Source organism: Theobroma cacao, chromosome 7 (assembly GCF_000208745.1).
Source record: "Theobroma cacao cultivar B97-61/B2 chromosome 7, Criollo_cocoa_genome_V2, whole genome shotgun sequence".
Lineage (NCBI taxonomy): Eukaryota > Viridiplantae > Streptophyta > Magnoliopsida > Malvales > Malvaceae > Theobroma > Theobroma cacao.
This window is the reverse complement of record NC_030856.1, coordinates 10,741,609-10,761,501: the sequence shown is the minus strand read 5'-3', so window position 1 is coordinate 10,761,501 and position 19,893 is coordinate 10,741,609. Positions and strand designations below refer to the sequence as shown.

Sequence of the window (19,893 nt, the reverse complement as noted above, 5' to 3'; positions counted from 1 at the left end):
AAAAAAATCATAAATAATAGTAAATATATGAATAAAGTAATAAATCACCTTAAATTATTAAACATTTGATTGCATGAATAACGAACCAACTAAGTTAATAAACACATTCATGTAGATATCATCATTTTATCCTATCATAGCATGCCATGATTATCTTGTTAATGGCCGGGAGTTTCGATGATGGGATTTCCTTAAAGAGCTTGTAGAGACGAGTTTTTCTCGAGAAATCCCTAGGTGAGGAAAATTTCGAGACTTCACGAAAGCGTTGGGATGGTCTACGAATGATTTTCTAATAAAATATTACTGACTTCATCATTTAAAATTGCACAAATCATAACATCATTTTACTATTGCATCATGTGCATTCGTGAAACTGAATAAAAGACTCAATCAGCTAACATAATAAAGAATTAACTAATAAGCAAGGATTAAGGAAATATAGGAATAAAATAAATAGTAGGCTACAATAGGTTAACTTAAGATTAAATGGTACCGTTCGTGGAACGGGCGCCACAAAGGTGTTAACCCTTCTCTGTGCGTAACCGCACTCCCGATCCCATCTCTAAAAACATGGACCAGTTCTCGTTTTGTCGACGAATCTAAAATCAATCTAGAACTTCGTCGATAGAATCGAATTAATAGGTGACTAATCACACCTTAGATAGAAAAGATTGGTGGCGACTCCCACACGGATTTTAATTTTTGCCCGGGTCTGACGGACGGGTTCCCGGACCCGCACGTCACGACAGTGGCAACGATGACGTCGTAGAGCCAAAAAAAATTTTTTGAAAATTTTTTGTGCCACGTCATGGAGACTAAATTAAACAAAAATGTATAGTATATGAATTAAATTGAACAAAATTCAATAATATACAGACTAAATTGAACAAATACTTATCATATAGGAACTAACTTGGGAAATTTTTTTTGTTTAGCATTAAATTTGTATAAAAAATATAATTTTACACATCAAAAGTCATTTAAAATATTAGAGAAGAGGTTAATCATCAACATATATGTAAGGATTCATTTTCTTTATTATATATGTTTATGAATCCTCAATTATTGTAAGCTTTTGCTAGCCAGATTTAAACAACTGTACATCTTTCTCAGAATTTAAAGTGCATTCAGCACAACAACTGAGCTTGTCATGCTCCTTGTAGTTAGCAAGTGGTTTCGTTTACAGCCCTTGAGATGGGTTCAGAGTGATGGTCATCTTTGTATAACGAGCACTACAAAATCATAATATAAAAATTAATCTGCTATAAACATTTGCACCAAGATATAGTACATGCAAGTAGGCAACTATATATATACACTCCATTATGAAATATTCTCTTGTAAATTGCAAGGAAGGTGTTCAATAATTTGAGAATTTGGATGTTATTCATATGTATGACCTTAATTTTATTCGAAGATTCATTGCAAGATACAAAATAAAATCAAGAAACAACAATTTTGATGATTTCAAGGTTGTAAGTCAGTTATGTCATTTTTTCTTTTCATGCAAATTTATATAAGGGTACTCTTACTCTCATTATGTTCCAAAGTTGTTTTGCAAAATCAAGATCAGAGGTTCAAAAGAGAAAAGGAGTTTTGAAATATGAAGGCCACCACAATCAAGTATTTAAGAATTAGAAATTCGAAGTGTATAAAAAAAATAATACTAATAATGAAAATTAGTCTTTACCTGTAACTCAAATAAAAGTCATTATGTCTTTTATCTCTTTAAAAGAAGATAAAAGATGAAGATATATTGTTCTTCGAAATGAATTAATCTAATTATGAGAGAAAAAAAAGAAAAAGAAAAATTGAATACATCAAAACAGGGAAAAAGAAACTTGAGGAAGAAAACAAAAAAAAATCAAAAGCAACCTTGAAAACTTTTGTCTTTTTTTCTTTTTTTTTATTTATACCAATAGAAAATTTGTACTTATGCAGCTAGTATATCTCGACAAAGCATGGTAAAAAGTCAAGGAAAGTACTGATATGTTGAGTTTTAGGTTGACTAGAATTTTATATCTTATTTGATTAGAATTCTTGTTTGTGTACATCATTGAGTAGTTGTATGGTTTTAAACTTCTTATTCTACATCGAATCCTAATCACATTCTACTTTGAATTTTTATATTATAAAAGTGGATCTCTAGGCTTTAGAATTGTGAGTAGTGCTTTGAGAGCTCTAGAGAGGGGACACCTTGTAATTCTGTCTTTTGCTCTAGGTGGAGCTAAAGTGATTTGGGTGAGTGTTCTTGGGAGGTTATTAAGAAAGAGTGTGTAAGGGATCTTGTGTTGGTTTGGGGACCATATAAGTCAATTTATTGTATTTTAATTTCTCAATAATAAAAAAAAAGTTTCACTCTGTGGACGTAGGTAAGGCTAAAACATGTAAATTCTTGTGTTTTTCTGTTTGCTTGATTTATCTGGGTTTTATCTTTGTTGTTTCCTGGGTAATTTTTATAACAAACTGGTATCAGAGTTTTGGGTTCGGTAAATTCAAGATTCAACAAGGATGTCGAAAGTTACTAGTTCTACGAATTTTTCAATTGAGAAGTTTGATAAGAAGACTAGTTTCATGCAATGGCAAAGAAGGATGAAAGATCTCCTCGTGGTACAAAGTTTAATGCACCCTTTGCTAGGAAAGGACGAAGGGTAACTAGATGACATAAAGGATGTTGAATGGACAGAGTTGGAGTAAAGGTGTGTGAGCACTATTCGACTTTGCATTGGAGATAACATGTTTAACCATGTTATTGATGAGGATTTTGCTCCAAGATTGTGGGCAAACTTAAAGAAGATTTACTTGGTGAAAAGTCTTCCCAACAAGTTGCAACTTAGGAAAAAGTTGTATCACTTAAAGATGGAGGAGAATGGAGACCTCATAAAGCATATGAATGAATTCGATAAGATCATTGATCAATTGAAGAAGGTTGATGTGCATGTGGAGGAAGAGGAAAAGGCACTGTTGTTCCTGGCTTCGCTTCCAAACTCCTATAAGGTATTTGTGGAATCTCTGATATGTGGGATTGATACAATAACGTTAGAACAAGCACAAGTAATGTTAATGTCTCATAAAGCCCGAAAGAAAGGTAAGGAAGTGGATAGAGATCCAAGTGGCTTGGCATTGGTAACTGAGGTTTGTAGGAAAAAGTCAATCGATATGGGATCTAAGGGTGGTAAGTCTAGATCCAATAATGTTCAGTGCTTTCAATGCAAAGGGTATGGACATATTAAAAAGGATTATCTTACAAAAAGGGATGAAAGTAACGAGAACAAAGGTGAGTGTACTTTCGTTGCTGAAGGTGATGATTGTGATGTCCTTGCAATCTTAGAAAATATGGATGCAAATTCTAATTGGTATTTAGATTCTCCTTCTACCACTCACATATGTTATCAAAAAGATTGTTTTGATTTACTTTAAGAAGGGGTGGCTAGGAATTTGACTTTGGGTAATAAGTTAATAGTGAAGGTCATGGGTCTTGAAGTGGTGAAAATCAAAATGTTTGATAGGGTTGTGCGCTCTTTGGGTGGGATGGCTTATGTACCAGAGATGCATAAGAATCTAATATCACTAAGCCTATTATACTCCAAAGGATATGGATATTCTGCTTATGACAGAGTGGTAAATGTCACACAAGGTGACATGGTCTTGATAAGGAAGAATTTGTATAATGGCTTATATCATCTAAAATGTGAGGCCTCGAAGGGATAGGAACAGTGCACAGGGGATAGTAGCTACCAAAGTGAGATTTCATTTGCCGATGAGGTGATGAAAAGTTCCCATGGTATAAACAATGGTGAAAAGACGAAAAATCTTGTCAGTAGTGAATTGAAAAGGTCATCAAGGTCCCTTTCCAAAGCCAATTAGTGCCATTGACTTGATGGCTACACAGGTGCATTGGCTGTTTTGTGGAATCGAGTGTTGGACCATGCTTGATTCGGTATGTGTAGTCATGGTAATTATAAAGTCCAATGATTTGGAAAGTCTTATAATTGAAGAGTTGTTTAAGGTGCTGGAAAGTACGTGGAGTTAGGAAGTTGCAATTAAGTGCGATTGGTGGAAGAGGTTTAAGGAGTTTGAATTCAAGTCAAAGGTGGAGATTTGTTGAGTTTTAGGCTGACTAGAATTCTATATCTTATTTGATTAGGATTCTTGTTTGTGTACAACATTAAGTAGTTGTATAGTTTTAAACTTCTTATTCCACATCGAGTCCTAATCACATTGTATTTTGAACTTTTATATTATAAAAGTGGATCTTTAGGCTTTAGAATTGTAAGTAGTTTTTTGAGAGCTCTACAGAAAGGACACCTTGTAATTCTGTCTTTTTTTCTAGGTAGAGTTAGAGTGGTTTGAGTGAGTGTTCTTAGGGGGTTATTGAGAAAGAGTGTGTACGGGATCTTGGGTTGGTTTTGGGGAACCATAGAGGTCAATTTATTGTACTTTAATTTCTCAATAATAGAAGAATAGTTTCACTTGGTGGACGTAGGTAAGAGGTTGAACCATGTAAATTCTTGTATTTTTCTATTTGCTTGATTTCTTTGGGTTTTATCTTTGTTGTTTCTTGGGCAATTTTCATAACAATATATATAGTGTCAAGCATACTTTTGCATATGATTTTGCCCTCATTCAAAGCCATGAACTGAGTATGAAAGCAAAGCTCCAAGGAATAATCACATTAAAGGAGGATTCATGAACATATATAATAAAGAAAATGAATCCTTACATAGATGTTCAACCTTTTCATTAATCTTTTAGATGACTTTTAATGTGTAAAACTACATTTTTTATACACATGTAATGTTAAACAGAAAAAATACATAATTTAGTTCTTGTATGATATATATTTGTTCAATTTAGTCCCTATACTTTACAATTTTGTTTAATTTAGTCCTTATAATGTGGCATACAAAAATTTTTTAAAATTTTTTTGGGGTTGCCACATCAGCATTCAACACCATGCCATCATTGCCACTTCAACAAAGTATGACACGTTAGTAAGATGACAGCAAAGTAAAAGTGAAATTGGACGACGTTAGGGGAAGAACTCAAATGCACAAAATCTCAAAGCAGAGGGACTAAATTGACCAGTATTGGGGTAGAGGGACAAAATTGACAAACATCTCATAATACAAGGACGTACTGAGAATATTTTGACCATTTCGTTATTTAAGTTTTCAAAACTGTTTTGTACACAGTGAAATTTAAACCTTTTAACCTCGAACCATTTTATTAATGTTTATCTCTTTGTGCTAAATGCATGCTTTCGAGAATTATTTGTTGATCTAATACTTAACTAATACCAATATCGTTATATTTTTGAAAAAAACCATCCTTTAGTTGGACGGGCTAGTTGAATAGAAAATCAAGACCTTCAATTTGATATACTCCCTCACTTTAAAATCCAGAGTGTTTATGCAAAAACATAATCCCTATGTCCCATGTCTTTGTCCATGCTTCCATTTTAAAATAGAGATGATTTTTTTTAGCTCTCAAAGATAAGGTGATTTCGAAAATAAAATTTTTTAATTTTTACTATTTTTAGTCAAGAGAAAAGATTTGTTGACAAAATTGCCCTCAATGAGCATCTTCATATTCAAGTGCAAGTGTTAAAAAAATGTTGTTACACGCCATCTGAGAAAAAAAAAAGTTGTTACATGCTTTTAATGATTACAAGAAATGTAACAAATAAAATAACCCAAAAGCTAATTATCCAAATTTGAAGATTTTGGATAATAACTTTTTGTCCAAATCCATTTCATCCCAAGCATTTCAACGTTGAATAATATTTCAATACATCTTCCTTTCCATGTCAAATTCTTTTCTGATTTTAAACTTTGTCTCTATCATGAAGGTATTTAACTCTAAGAGTTTATATCTAAATGAAGTACAAAAATAGATATCAAGTTACATTTAAAAAATGTTATTATTACAGGCTATGTTCAAAAACTATTGTTACTATTGAAAAAAAAAGTTGTTACATGCTTTAACTTTAAGAGTTTATGTTGTAGTAAAATACAAATGAGCTAGTTACAAGCCATGTTTAAAAAATATTGTTGTTATGTTCAAAAAAATTAAATAGATGTTACACACTAAAACTTTAGCACCAGATGCTACATGCTAAGGCCAAAACTTCAATCTTAAATGTTACATGCCAAGTTCAAAGCTTCAACACCAGATATTACATGCCAAAGCTTCTTTTTCCTACTGATATTACATGCCAAGGCATGTTCTACTAGATTTAAATAATTGAAAAACTCAATACCAGTAAACCCAATAACATGTTGTTACTCACCATATCATGTTTTTTGGTCTATAGATTGATGATGATATGATGAGATGGTGAGAAATAGATAGAGAGATGGAAAAAGAGGTTAATTAATTAATGCAGTCAAAGTCAGATGATGGATGCACATAAGTGCAGCTCCAAATCCAAATTTTAAGCCTTCAAAAAGCGCAGAAAAGTTTAATTCTTGTACCACGTGGTTTGGCCTCCACTAATAGAAATATGCTTAAGCTTTTCTAGTTGTTTTATTATGCATTTTTGGGTCTAGCATTGAAACATCTTAATTTAATTGTGATGATAGATATGAAAGATGTGTACATGCATTTCCACATTTCACACACATTAGCATTGCACTTGTTGAAAATCAATTGCCATCAGCTCAAGAGGCAAAGAAAAGCAAGGCATTCCCAAAAAAGGTAAAATTTTGATCTAACAAGTTGAACGCATACAATCGATGGGTATAAGCACAAGACTGGTTCAGATAAAGAATGAAGAATTGAAGGCCAGTTCTTCTCAAGGTAAAAGAAAAAGAATATCAAGGCAAGTACTACCTATTCTCTTAACTCTAATGTCTTAAAAAATTTAGAAGAAGTTTGAACCCCAAGCCCATCTAATTGCTTGTAGTCAAACGGCATGAAAAAGCTAATCAAGTGGATGATCTTAATTTATTGAAAATTTCATTGGTGGTATCAGAAATGGAAGTATATAAATAACTTCAAGATTGACCTGGATAATTGAAAAGTAAAGGAAAAAGAAAATGTCAAAACAAAGAAAGGAGGTTGTCGAGTCTTGAAGCCATTGAAGAATACCACTCTCCCTATATAGACCGTTTAACTAAAGCAAGGAGACAGAGGCATATTGTATATGAAACTCACTGTTTCAATTAATCAGTCTTTGCTTCAAATTTTAGTTAAGTTAGTTAGTTAGTGTTAGTTAAGTATAAAATTAGTTAGGCTTTTTTATTGTTATACTTGTAACTCTCTGTATATAAGTCTGACATTCTCTGTATAGTACCTTAGAGGGGTCTTTTATAAATGAAGAATATCTTTTCATATCATCCCTACTGTGCCGCTTTTGCTTATACCATGTTTTTCCTAGTATCAGAGCAAACCGATTCTCTAGATTAACAAACATTTATCATTGAAGAATATAGATCGTTTCTTCAGTAAGTAAATCACCTCTTTTCTCAAGGTTATTAGATCTAGTTTCTTTAAATCTTTCAGTCATATTTAACTAGTCATTACTCATACAAAAAATGATTGATTTAATTGCATCAACACCATCTCAAACCTCACCTTCATAAACTTCTGCCTAAATCACCTAGATGCCATATATTTCAGACCCCCAATCACCTTACTATTTGCATCGCCATGATAATCTAGGATCAGTAGTCATTAACCCTAAATTGACAACTAGCAACTATGTTGCTTGGAGTATATCCTTTCTATTAGCTCTTTCCATCAAGACCAAAATAGGATTTATTAATGGAACAATCCCCGAACCTGATGTTTCAGACCCTCTTTTTCTGTCTTGGACTTATTGCAATAATTTGATTATGGTGTGGCTGTTAGATTCTATCACACAACTAGTTGTTTCAACCATAATTTATATGGACTTTGCTACTAAGATATGGAAAACATTTAGGGAAATCTTTGCTCAGCTAGATGACACTAGAATTTGTAATCTTTAATATTCCCTTGGAAATGTGACTCAAGGAACTAGAACTATAAATGCTTATTTTATTGAATTAAAAGGAATTTGGGAAGAAATGAAAGTTATAGACCATTACCTCACTGCCAATGTGGGAAATGTAATCTTGACTGCTTTAGAAAGTATACAGATCAATATTAAAAAGACATGGTATTCAAGTTTTTGAATGGTTTAAATGAGTCTTTTTCAGCTATTAGATCTTAGATAATCCTCATGGACCCAATTCCTACATTGGATAAAGTCTACAGTTTAGTTTTAAGAGAAGAAAGTCAAAGAAACATGATGCTGCAAGGACAACCTATCATTGAGTCTTCTACTATGATGGTAAATGCAGACAACAAGAAGAAATGGAGAAAAAAAGTTGTTTGCAATCATTGTGGAAAAAAGGAACATACTAAGGATAAATGTTTCAGAATTATTGGTTTCTCAGAAGATTTCAAGTTCACAAAAGGGAAGAACAGTGGGAAAAAAGGGAAAGTGGCAGCTAATAGTGTATCAAAGAGCTATGAAACTAGTACAGGGAATGAAAGACATGTTGAGCAAGAAGAGGACTTAGGAGCTGGTTCTATGTCTCAATTATCCATCCTACAGCAGTAGGTGAATAGGCTCATGGAGTTTTTGAATGTAAATGAGGCAAATGGCAAAGATGTTAAGAATGTCCCACGAACACTCAACCAACCAAACATTTACTTGTTAATTCAGTATTTGCAAGTATTGTTTCAAGCCACTCTTGCTTTAACATTGTCAAATACATATCTTCTAGATTCAATAATATAAGCACTGACATGACTAAACAACATCACTGGATAGTTGACTCAGGGGCTACAGATCATATAGCTTATTTTTTGAAATGTTTCATATATGCTAAACCAGTAAGAAACTGCTTTATTCATTTACCAGACAACAAGAAAGTTCTAGTTTCACATATAGGAATAGTCAAGTTGAGTCAAAAAATGATATTACATGATGTCTTATGTGTCCCCAACTTTATCAATTTGTTGTCAATAGGACAAGTGACCATAAACAAGAAAAATTGTGTGTTTTTTACTGAAAAATGTTGTGTTGTTCAAGACACTCATTAATGGACTGTGATTGGGGTAGCTAGAGCTGTCTCAAGACTTTACTTGATGCAAGATAGTCAAGATGAGCAAGATTCTTCAAATTTCTCTTTGGAAAGACTTGTAAAATTTCCAAAGGTTTTGTCTATCAGTTCTTGTGAAGCAAGATACAAATTTTTTTATCGTTGGCACTTTAGGTTAGGCCATGTTCCTACTGAAAGAATCAATGTAATGAATAAAAAATTTCCAAATGTTAAATGCATTGAAAATTTAGTTTGTGAAATTTGTCCCACTAAACAGAAAAGATTTTCATTTCTAGTACATGTGCAAAATACTGAAAGAGTTTTTGAATTGATGCATTTTGACATTTGAGGGCCATATGAGACACCAACAATAGCAGGCCAAAGATTTTTTCTCACTATAGTAGACGACTATAGTCATTTCACTTGGATCTTTCTGTTAAAAAGTAATCAGATGTTTTAATAGTGGTTCCTTCTTTTGAGAAATTTGTTCAAAGAAAGTTTAATTTAACAATTAAAAGCTTCAAGTCTGACAATGAACAAGAGTTCAAACTTAGTGATCTTTATCCAAATACTAGGATTGTCCATCAACTATCGTGTGTAGAAACTCCACAACAAAATGGAGTTGTTGAAAGAAAACAACAACATTTTTTTGTTGTGGCAAAAACACTTACACATCAATCTAAGGTTCCTATTGAATTTTGGGGGGATGCAGTGTTAACAACAGTGCATATAATCAATAGGATGCCATCAAGAATTCTTAAAAACAAATCACCTTTTGAATTTCTATACAATGAATTACCTTCATATGATTATTTTAGAGTCTTTGGTTCATTGTGTTTTACATCCACATTAGCACAAAATAGGAAGAAATTGGAAAAAAAAGGCAAGTAAATGCATTTTCTTAAGATATCCAAACAACATTAAAGGGTATAGGGTATATGATCTATAAGCAAATAAGGTCCTCATATCTAGAAATGTTGTTTTTCATGAGCATGTGTTTCCATTTCACTCAAAACAAGATAATTCACAAGCTTTTTCATTCTATCAAATACCTGGTGTGCATGCTAATTATCTGGACAATTTTGACATTTATCACCCAAAATTTTCTTCACAAGACCAACCAATAGTTAAACCAACTTCATTTGAACCTATTTCACCATCACAAACATCAATGACACCAAATTCTCATGACTTTGCAATTCATTCACCTAGCACAGTCAGCATGCCTACTGCAGCTGACAATATGTGAAATGTGTCTGATGCAATTAGTAACCAAAACAACAATTCATCAAACCATTTACAAGTCAGAAAAAGTTCAAGATCAAAACATCCTCCTAAATATCTAGAAGCATATTACACTTATTTACCTTCTATATCAAGCAATGTTACAGCCTATGCCATTTCAAAGTACATATCTTGCAAATACTTGTCACTTGCACGTAAAGCTTTCACTGTTACATTGTCATAATTACATGAACCAAATTCCTATCATGAAGCCATTAGTCATTTACATTGGAAAGAAGCTATAAGACAAGAGCTGAAAGTTATGGAGAATAATAATACATGGAAAATAGTGCCTAGGCCTTTCAATGCTCACATTATAAGATGCAGATAATGTTAGGAATTTTGAGAATATGGTACCCTGGAAAGCAAGTATATTCTCATGTTTAAATTCATTGAATTTATTTGTAATGAAAGTACATTTTGATAGTAAGACGAAGAGTTTGTTTTAGTAAGCATTCATTATCTAGTTATTAAGGTACCAAGATTCTATTGAGATATTAAAATACATTTGTATGAAGAGTCATACATAGGAGACATGTATTTTAATTGAATCTAAAAATTGTTCACAGCCATATAATAAAGTTGGTCACTTTATTATGTTAAGGCTGTAGTGTCCAGATTACTTCCAACGAAACGAATGTGATTCATTTCAAGGGAATGATGAGTCTCAAATCATCGAAATGGTTGACTTCGAGTAATGACACTATAACATGAATTGGAATCATGTGAGAATCAAATTTAAGTTTTACCGTTACCTAAATCTTGATCTCGCACTTATGCATTTGCTTATAGTAAAACCGAAATCCTAATGGATAGTGGACTCGTGTTTAATCTCCTTATAATCTTTGATTTACCATGAGCATGATCATCATAAAGCGTTGATCTAGACTCCGTATTTTGGGATTATAATTGAGATGAACATCTGGGAACATATGTCCAGATAATGGAGTTCATAGCATTAACATCACTTCTAGTGATTTCAAGAAGATTAGTGATTAATTTGGGCCCAGTGGATTGATGAATTAGCTACTCATCACATCTGGATACTCAAAAGATTAGATCTAGAGTATTGAATCACTAATTGGATGAAATTTGAGACTAGGGGACAAAATTGACATAAAGGGTAAAACGATAATTTTACCTTTTGTCATTGGATGGTTATGAGGGTTCACAATATAAGACTTGCAATTGGACAACTAATAATTACTATCAAATATTGAATTATTTCTTGTAATTATAGTTAATCAAAGAGTGCAACCATGAATCTATGATGAAGGGATTTCATGGTTAATAAGCTTGAATTATTTTTAATGAGATTAAGAATAATTCTAAGTTTATTGGAGCTTGGAATATCTATGTCCAAATAGATTCCCCACTTAGTTTCATAGAATTCAACTTGTTTAAGTTGGAATGCATGTTTTAGTTTGTTTAATTAAATTATGTACAAAATTGACAGCTTTGACATGTTTGTCTTAATTTAGACAAGAAAACATGTTTGGTCTTAAGTTAGACAAGAAAATATGTTTGCCTTAATTTAAGACAAGAAAAATATTTTTTTGTCTTAATTAGTCAAGAAAACATATTTGTCTTAATTTAGACAAGATAAAATATTTTTTTTGTCTTAATTACAGACAAGAGTTGTCTTAAATTAAGATAATTTTAGGAAGATTCTTGTAAAATGAATCTAGACATCCATGTTGATAAAAAAAGACTCCATGTTTGACTATTGCTCTTTTATTTACTATTAATTCTTTTTAAATAAAGATGGATAATAATAAAATAAGAGTTATTATTTAATAAAGAGTTTTATTTTATCAAGAACTTTAAATCATAATTAAAGAATTAAATTATTTATTCTTTAATTTTTATTTTGATAATTATTGATGCTTCCATAACTTTGAATGGATGGTCAAGATTGATTCAAAGGTGTTTAATTTTGATTAAACCTTTAAAGCAAGAGTTTTAATAAAAAGAGAAGAGATTGAAAAAAAAAATGAACGTACTTTTTCTTAAAAAAGTTTCAGCCATCTCTTCTCTTTTCCTCCTCCAAGCTTTTCCAAAGAAAAGAGAATAAACTTAGTTGCCATCTTGTAGCCTTGCATTCCACACCTTGTCCACTCAAGGTTCAAGTTGAAAGTATTCTTGAAGAATAAATGGTAAACTTATTTGGTCGAGAAATCATTCATTGGTGTGGTATTGTCAGAAAATAAGAATATCAAAATAAAGGTATAGTTTTTTTACTTAATAGATTCCTATTTTATTTTTTTTGGATGTGATTATATTACTTGCAATAATAATAATGTGTGTTTCCGCTTGTGTAATTGGATTGCTTACTTCCTTTGTTAAAGAAATTTTTGAAATCCATGCTTTACATAATCACATTAATCCACTAAGATCCTACTCCAACAGATGGGTGTGCAAAACTAAGCTTAATGCCAATGGTGAGGTTGAAAGATGTAAGGCCAAACTTGTAGCCAAGGGTTACAATCAAATAACAGGATTTGACTATCAAGAGACTTTCAGCCAAGTTGCAAAATAGACCACAGTTAGAATATTCCTTGCATTGGCTGCTGCATGTAATTGGACATTATCACAGTTAGATGTGAATAATGCCTTTTTAAATGGAGACTTGGAAGAGGATGTCTACATGCAAATGCCTGAAGGTTATGACATTAAGGGGGAGTATCCTACAGGTACAAAACAAGTATGCAAACTCAATAAGGCACTTTACGGACTCAAACAGGTCTCAAGGCAATGGAATGCTAAATTCACAGCATCAATCCTGCATTATGGTTTCAGGCAGTCAACTTCAGATTATTCATTGTTTAACTTTGAAGATAGTAGATGGAGAATTCATTACTTTATTACTTTATGTAGATGACATTATTACTAGGAGTACATCTACCAAAGCAGCACATGATGCTAAAGAATTTTTGAGTACACAGTTCAAGTTAAAAGACCTTGGTGTTGTTAAATTCTTTCTTGGACCTGAGATTGCTAGATCACCAGAAGGAATCTCAATATGTCATAAGAAGTATACCTTGGATCTATTGGAGAAGCATAGTTTATTAGGAGCTAAGCCTGTCAGCACTCTTATAGATTACAATCATAGATTGCATAAAACTAATGATGAGGAAACGTTAGCAGAACCAACAAGTTACAAACAACTCATTGGTAAACTGCTCTATTTAACATTTAGTAGACCTGACATCTCTTTTGTTGTTCAGGTTCTTTCTCATTTCATGGAGAAGCCTTCACAGAACATCATATGGCAGCATATAGAGTGCTAAAGGATCTGAAGGGATCACCAAGACAAGGAATTTTGATGAGTTCCAAATTAGACTTCAAAATTAAAGCTTACTATGATAGTGATTGGGCAAGATGCCCTGATTCAAAGAGGTCGATTACTGGGTATAATATTTTTATTGGAAACTCTTGAGTAAATTAGAAGTCAAAGAAACAGGTAGTTGTTGCAAGGAGTTCAACAGAGGCTGAGTATCGATCAATGGCAGCAACCTGTTGTGAGATTGTGTAGATAAATTCTCTGTTATTAGATTTTGGAATTGTGCATCAAGGAGCAATAGAGTTATATTCAGATATTCAGTCAGCAATTTACATCAGCATAAATCTGGTCTTCCTTGAGAAGACCAAACATATTGAAATGGATTGCCATTTCATTCGCGAGAAGGTAATGGCTGGAGAAATCAAACCTTTGCATATTTCAGCAAATCTGCAGTTAGCAGATATTTTCACCAAGGCTTTACAGCCAAAACAATTTAAGAGTTTGTTAAGCAAGATGAACGTTGATAACATTCATCGTTCATCTTGAAGGGGAGTATCAGAAATGGAAGCATATAAATAACTTCAAGATTGACCTAGATAGCTGAAGAGCAAAAGAAAAAGAAAAATGTCAGACAAAGCAAGGAGGTTGTCGAGTCTTGAAGCCATTGGAGAATACCACTCTTCCTATACGCACCGTTTAACTAAAGCAAGGAGACAGAGTCATATTGTATATGAAACTCACCATTTCAATTAATAAGTCTTTGTTTCAAATTTTATTTAAGTTAGTTAGTTAGTGTTAGTTAAGTATAAAATTAGTTAGGCTTTCTTATTTTTATACCTGTAATATTTTTATACTTGTAATTCTCTGTATATAAGTCTGACATTCTCTATATAGTACCCTAGAAGGGTCTTCTATGAATGAAGAATATCCTTTCATATCATCCCTGCTGTGCCGCTTTTGTTTTTCAGGTGGACTAGTCACTTAGTGAAAACATGCTTCTTTCATTTTGAAAGACAAAATCATCCGCAGATGAAAAAATTAAGTTTGAAGAAGAAGTGACAATATTTAATGTCATATAGAAATGGGAAGAAAATAATAATAATAATATATATAAGTAAATTAAAGAAAAAAAGGGGAAAGAAAGTGGGAGGTGAAGTGCGGGTCAAGTTTTGTGAGCTTCGGTAGCGTATGCTAACAACCAATAAGAAGTGTTTATTGCATGACATAATAAGAATAAGAATTGTTTATTGCATGCTGTCCCACCTTATCACGGTGCATTCAACGTGTCTGAACGTGAAAATTGCGATAATCCTTAACCTCCTTTAAATCACCCTGATTTCCCGAATCGGTAGAAATCTAGAAAGAAATCTTTTTCAACAAGATATCCTTCTTAATTCTTATTCCCACCAATTTCTGTTTTTGGCCCATTCCTTTTCATTTTCACAGCGTTACGACTCTTGATGGTGGAGTTGTTGGAAAATAAGAAAAAAATTGCGAAAAGGTGTCTATATATGGATTAGGTCAGGCCGACTTGATGTTGGCACCTTTAAAATCTACGCTGAAACTCACCTTAGCTTGTCTCCTTCTCTTAGTCTATTTAAATTTTTTTATTATTAAAATATAAATATAATATATAAATAGAATTATATTAAATTACAAATAATTATTTTTTATTGTAATAATATCTTGAACCTGAAAAATTATGTCTAGATTTATAGACATGGACAGCTAACAAGTGGACTGGTGTAGTTGGGATGAATAGCTGCCATAAATATGACTTACGCAAAAAAAAAATGTGAAAAGCTTGTTAACTGTTTAGCCTAATCTATTGAGTTTTATGGTGCTTACATTTGATTTTTTTTTTTTTTTGAAGAAAAACTCACCATGCAACTCTATCCTTTACAAACTCAAAAATCAGCACTAAATCCCAAGCCTTCCCATTAAAGATCACCTCATTACGAAACAGCCATATAGACCAAATAATGACAAAGAAACCCATTTTCCATGCATCAACAATACTTTTATCAACAGCAACCATATTCCAAGCAGCAATGAAATTAAGAGAATTAACGGGACTTACCCAATACAACCTCCGTATATTACACCATGCGGCCCACAACTTCCATGCGTCATCACACTTGAAAAATGTTCACATTTGATTTTTTGGCTGCCAAACTACTTCTGCTAATCAATTTTTGAAAGAGCACATTCTCAATCACCATGCTCCATCCAAGGGGTCAAAATCTGATCTTGCAGCATCCAAATGGTCCCTTGGCAATGGATCTATCGCATTCTTTTGGCTTTATGTTTGGCTTTACAGTGATTTCTTTGACCAATAATAAAGAAGCAAATATGATCGATGTGTGGAATCAAGGAATTCAGGTAATAACACTTCAACAACCTTTATACTCATTGAAGAATGAAGTGTATGAACAATTTTCATTTTAAAGGCATACCAGATATATTGATTGATGAAGCCACCGAGCAACAAAAACCTACCCAATACTGGCAACATGTGCGCTATACAAAAATCACATCTTTTTGCATTCCCCGCCTGACACAAGAACAGAGGATGCGCAAAGAGTATGTAGGTCCTATAGATACAAACTGTTAAGCAACAACTCAAAAGTGAACAAGGTACAAACAACACAACAGTAGTCCTACAAGACACATTTGAGCAAAAAATTCACACAGCAGGAACCCGATAACCCATCAGCTTAGATCCCTGCAACAAGTCACATTAGCCTCATGTTTTAAAAACACGGTTACAGAACAACTATACTATACAGGTAACCTTCATTGGCAGAAAATAGCCACCTAATATCAGGAAATAGAAATCTGCAGACAACAATCACATCAGACCAGGGATCAGATAAAAACAATTATTCAGTTGACTTAGGGGGCTAAGGATGTGAAGAAAATCATAAGCTCTCTGGATTCCAGCCTTGGCCAAAACATCTGTTTCTTTGTTAGCTTCCTTTAAGACATGATCAATTTTCTAGCTTTTAACTCTAGCTTTAACATTTTCAATGTGCAGCACCCATTTTCTCAGCTGACAGCGTTTGAAGAATCAGATTCGATGAGAAGATTATCACACACAATCTAGCTTGAAGTAGCAAAGACTAAAAATGCTTCTCTAGTGGCTAGGATTTCTACAATGTTTGAGTCCCCAATGCCAATGGATTCCTATTGTGAGTTCTAAGAAAGCTTCCAATTCCTAGTTCACTTGGGCATCTGGAGGCAAACCCATCCACATTGAATTTGATCCATCTTTTCTAAGGATGAATCCAATCCACTACTTTACTGCTCTTATTCCCCTCTCTCGACAAACAAGAATTGAGGGCAGTTCTGAAAATGTTAGTGATAGCACCATTTTCCTTAGGGCAATTGGTCTTAGTCCACATGGCAATCTTAAGCTTTATAAGATCACAATGTTGGTTATGATCCCATGAATATCCCTTAAAGACCATGTCGTTATGAAAAAGCCAGAGAGACCAATCAAGCGTGTGGTTGATTCATTTCTCAGCAACCTTCTTCTTGTAAGTCGCAATTTACAATGATTTTTTCAAATAAAAGCTGCTAGCAGAATAGTTCCACTTTATACGGAGCCAAGTAAACCGAAACTAGTTTCCAAAGTCCATTGCGCTCTTCCATATCTTCCATGTTGATTTTGCAGAATGATTTGCGAATGTGAGTGCCACTAGGCGTACCCATTACATAAGTTTTCGCCAAGTGTGTGGTCTTTAAGGAGGCACCATAGTTGTTCCCATGGGTTAACTTCCCAGCCAAGGCCAGCTTATCGACTTTTATTTTTTTACATTGAGTTCCAAATAGAGAAGACAAGCTTGCTTGGAAACATGACCCAAAAAACTAAACATTAAGGGATAGGAAAAACAATATTAATTATAAATACTATACATTTAGTTATGGCTAAAATTATTTATAAACCCCGTCTTTTCTTATTCCATTTCTCAAGTTCTAATAATTAAAGTATTTTCTTGTAATAAATTTTTTTCTCATAAAAAGTGTGATTGCGTCTAAAGTGAAAGTGTTTTTTACCTTATAATAATAAACTCATAAATAAAATCCACATTTATTTCTTAAACTTTAAGATTTTTTTTTTATAATTGAGGGAGGGACGGATTCGAACCTTACTCGCAAAGAGATTATGCACCAACCAATGAGCCAAATGCTCGAGTATTCTTAAACTTCAATATTTTTTTAAAAAGAAATTACATAATTCTACGTGAACAATTGAGTAGCTGCGATAAATATGACTTGTGCAAAAACAAAAAAAAAAAGTGAAACATGTGAAAAGCTTGTTAAATGTTTAAGTTTTTGCTTTCTCATAGGATGATTTCTTATCTCTTAGGCCTTCTCTGCCTTAACTCTTCTGTTATCTTCTTTGCCTTGCTTATTTATTACCAAACATCTTCAGCTGCCTAACTCATCCCTTATCTTCTAGCTTCTTTATTATCAAACATCTTCAGTAGTCCAGGCTTTTCTTATTTCTCCGCCAAATTAATTAGCGACCAAAAGATTACCCGAACGCCGAAATGAAATCATCAGCAACATGCTCACAAATTCCCAGTTCCCCTTTTGAGGTTGTCATACAACGACAACCCCCAAAACCCAAAGCAATGGTGCGGATACTTTTTTCTTCAAAAAGAATAGATCCATGGCAAATGAACAAATCCAATTGCAAAACCATTTTTAAAACCATGAAAAATTCCATATTACACTCTTTTTCCAACATCATTGATCCGCTTCTTCACCCATCAGTCGATCTAATGCATGTCTTCAAAGGAAACTTGGCTCCGGTGGAGGAAATGGAACCTACGAATTGCCAAGTAATCGAGGGTGAGCTCCCACTCTCTTTAAATGGTGTTTACATCCGAAACGGTCCGAACCCGCAACTTCAAGCTCGTCGTGCTGTACATTTGTTTGAAGGGGATGGCATGCTTCACTCATTGAGACTATCGAATGGCCTTGCAACGTACTGTAACCGCTACGTCAAGACTCACAAATATATGCTTGAGCGAGATGCTGGTTTTCCTATCATTCCAAATATGTTATCTGGGTTTTACGGCCTACTCGATATATTTCGTTTTCTTATGGTAATGAAGAGAATCATGATAGGTCATCTAGATATCATGAAAGGGATTGGTGTAGCCAACACTAGCCTTGCCTTTGTTTCAGGCAAACTTTTGGCTCTATGCGAGTCTGACTTACCATATATAGTTAATTTAACTCAACAGGGGGACATTGAGACATTAGGACGTTGGGATTTCAATAAAAAGTTACTCTCCAACATGACTGCACATCCCAAAGTTGACATGGAAACGAAAGAGACTTTTGCTTTTTCTTGGAGCTTCACATTCCCGCACCTTACCTTCTTCCGGATCGATGAGAAGGGCGTTAAACACAACGAAGTACCCATTTTTTCCATGCATAAACCAAGTTTAATTCATGATTTCGCTTTAACCAAGAGCTTTGCAATTTTTCACGAGACACAATTAATCTTTTCACTAGCAAAAGTGTTGACAGGGAGAGGTGCCCCTTTGGTTTATGATCCAACAAAAGAACAAAAATTGGGGTCATACCACGGTATGCTAAATGTGAGTCGGAGATGAAGTGGTTTGAGGTTCCAGGGTTTAATGCAGCTCATATCATAAATGCTTGGGAAAATGGTACGGAAGAGATTGTGTTCGTGGCATCAAATGTCAGGTCTGTAAAAGATTTTTTATTTAATAGGAAATTGGATGTTGTTTTGGAGTAGGTAAAAATTAATATCGAGACAGGAAATGTTTGTAGAAATATTCTTTCCACAAGAAATTTGGAACTTGGGTCCATAAATACTGCTTATGTAGGAAAAAAGAGTCGTTACGCTTATCTAGGAGTGCTTGACGAGACCCCTAAAACATCAGGTTTAGTGAAAATTGACTTGGAAACGGGGAATGAAGTTGGAAGAAGGTTTTATGGACTTGGTTGTTTTGGAGGAGAGCCATTTTTTGTGAGAAGAACAATGATGAAGGTGTCGAATGCGAAGAAGATGATGGATTTGTGATGACCTATGTTCACAATGAGCATACCGATGAAACTATATTCCTTTTGATGGATGCCCAATCACCCGAGTTTACTACCATTGCAGCAGTTAAGTTGCCTAGACGTGTAATGTAAAGCCCGACCTTATAAAATACTATTCATGACATACATGTGATGATAGCATGATTGCATGCTAGGAGAGTCCCG

The 19,893-nt window shown here is 33.6% G+C and overlaps 1 pseudogene; it reads left to right on the top strand.

The window, feature by feature from the left end:
- Nucleotides 17,969-19,821, top strand: LOC18594637 (annotated as a pseudogene).